This window comes from Dasypus novemcinctus, chromosome 28 (assembly GCF_030445035.2).
Source record: "Dasypus novemcinctus isolate mDasNov1 chromosome 28, mDasNov1.1.hap2, whole genome shotgun sequence".
In the NCBI taxonomy this organism is placed as follows: Eukaryota; Metazoa; Chordata; class Mammalia; order Cingulata; family Dasypodidae; genus Dasypus; species Dasypus novemcinctus.
In genome coordinates, this window is record NC_080700.1 from 14,379,987 (window position 1) to 14,382,679 (window position 2,693).

A 2,693-nucleotide genomic window follows, 5' to 3' on the forward strand; every position below is an offset into this window, starting at 1 on the left:
ACCAAATATGGTTTCATTTTGGTTTACATTATGGTTTATATTTTAGACAGTTCAATTTTCTAAAATTTTTTTATCATTATGGTTTATATTATGGTTTACATTTTAGCCTATAGACTTTTTTACATTTTTGGTGTAATATAACATGACATATATCCATCATTGCACAAACTTGTGGAACACGTCCACTACCCCCCATTTACCTTGCTTCCATCTATTCTGCTCCTCCTTCCCCCTCCCCTCAGGACCCACAGTGACAACCAAGCTTCACTACTTGAAGGACCAGATTCACAGAAACTTGCATCAATGCTGAGGGTTTGACACACTAAACTGTCCTCCCCCATTGGCAGCCACCAATTCTTTCTAGAGAACCCTTACTTCTGTTTGAGTACATCAGGCCTCCCCAGGATGGGGGTACCCTTTCCCACACATTGATGGGTCTCCACCCAATGATACTACACACTATGACAAGATGAGCACTCACACACTCCCTAGAAGTCTGCCCCTGTGCCAGATGCCTCCCATTAAGCACCTTAAAGAGGTACCCATTCCTTATTATATTTTTTAAAGAGTTTTCTCATCATTATAGATTCAACCACATACCCGACAATCTCCCATGATCATCTGTTATCCCAGCCCTCCCTCCAATCTCTTGGACCATCTGACTCATTCTCCCAACCCTAACCTCCATCAAGTCTACAAAGCCCCACCCAATAGTATTCCTATGTCCCCATCTTATCCCTTCTGTGTGCAACTCCTTAGCACCACTTTATCATAGATTTCACTGATATAGGCATCAGCTTACAAACTTCCTTTCCCTCCCAATTTCCTGTAAGCCTATCATTCAGTCTCTAGCTCTCTGAGACAGCTTGGTTTGCTTATTTCTTATCAGAAAGGTCATGCAGTATTTGTCCTTCAATGTCTAGCTTGCTCACTCAACATAAGGTCTTCAAGATTCATCCATGTTATCCAATGTGTTTGTACTCTATTCCTTCTTATAGCTGAGTAGTATTCCATTATATGCATATACCACATTTTGTTTATCCATTCTTCTGTTGATGGGCATTTGGATTGATTTCAAATTTTGGCAATAGTAAATAATGCTGCTATGGACATTGGTGTGCATATATCACTTTGTGTCCTTGTTTTCAGTTCTTCTTGGTACATATCCAGCAGTCAAATTCCTGGGTCATATGGCAAATCTATAGCTACTTTTTTGAGAAAATGCCAAACTGTCTTTCAGTATGGCTGCATCCTTCTGCATTTCTACCAGCAAAGGATAAGTGTGGCCATACCGCCACATCATCTGCAACACTTGTAGTAGTCAGTTTTTTAAATAGCCCCCAGTGTTATGGGAGTAAGATGATATCTCATTGTAGTTTGGATTTGCATTTCCCTAATAACTAATGATTTCAATTATCTTTTCATGTGATTTTTAGCCATTTGTCTTTCTTCTTTGGGGAAGCATCTGTTCAAATCTCTTGCCCATTTTTTTAAATGAACTGTTTTTCTTTTTATATTTGAAATATAGGATTTCTTTATATTTGCAGGATATCCACCTCCTATCAGATATATGTTTACCAAATATTTTCTCCCATTGGGTAGCCTATCCTTTCACTTTCTTGAAAAACTCCTTCAGGCGCAAAAGGCTTTAATTTTGAGAAGAAACCATTTATCTTCTTTTGCTGCTCGTGCTTTGGTTTGAACTCCATGAAGTCATTTCATATTAAAAGGTCTATAGATGCTTCCCTACATTGGTTCCCAAGGTCTTTATGGTCTTGTCTCCTATTTTTAGGTATTTGATCTATATTGAGTTGTTTTTTGTGTAAGGTGTGAGACAGTAATCCTCTCATTCTTTTGCATGTGGATATCCATGCGTGGGGTTTGGCAGGTACATGTTTGAAACTACAATGTTGGGAATGCTCTTTTGGCAATATGGCAAATGAGGGTTACTGATTTAAGGTGTTGAATGTGTGAGACATTTGGGGAAGGGTGTGCTTTGGGCAAGCTTCCAGGGAGTGTGTGAGTGTTCCTCTTGCCATAGTGTGTTATATCTGTGGTTGGAGACCCAAATAATAGCAGCAGGTGATGGAATCCCATCTAGGGGAGGCCCACCATGTTCTCAAAGAGAAGGATCATCTCTCAAAAGCATGGGTGGTCCCTAATAAGTAAGGACAGACCAGTGTGTCAAGCCCTCAATATTGTTGCAAGTAACTCTGAATCCTGCAAAGAGTGAAGCCTGATGGTTATCAGGAGTTCTGAGGGGAAGGGAAGGGAAGGGAGATATAGAACAGATGAAACAGGGGGCATTTTGGGGCTGATGGAAGTTCTACATGATCTTGCTATGATGGATGCAGACCAGGTTAAATTACATAAAAATTTATAAAAATGTATGGTCGATCAGTGTGGCATATTCTATTCCTCTCTCCTCCTCCCCTCAGGGCCAACAGGGACAACAAAGCTTCACTGCATTGTTGCTGTGGGAGGAGTTGGGGGAGTGGGATATATGGGAATCTATTAAAAATTTTAATGTAACATTTTGCGTGATCTATGTATCTTTTTTAAAAGACAATAAAAACTTTGCTAAAAAAAAGTGTCAGGTCCAAAATGTAAACCAAAATGTAAATCATTGACTTCGGTTGCGGTCACCCCTCGGGCTGAAGTGTGGTTTGCTGGCCTGGCGGGGGAGCGGCTGC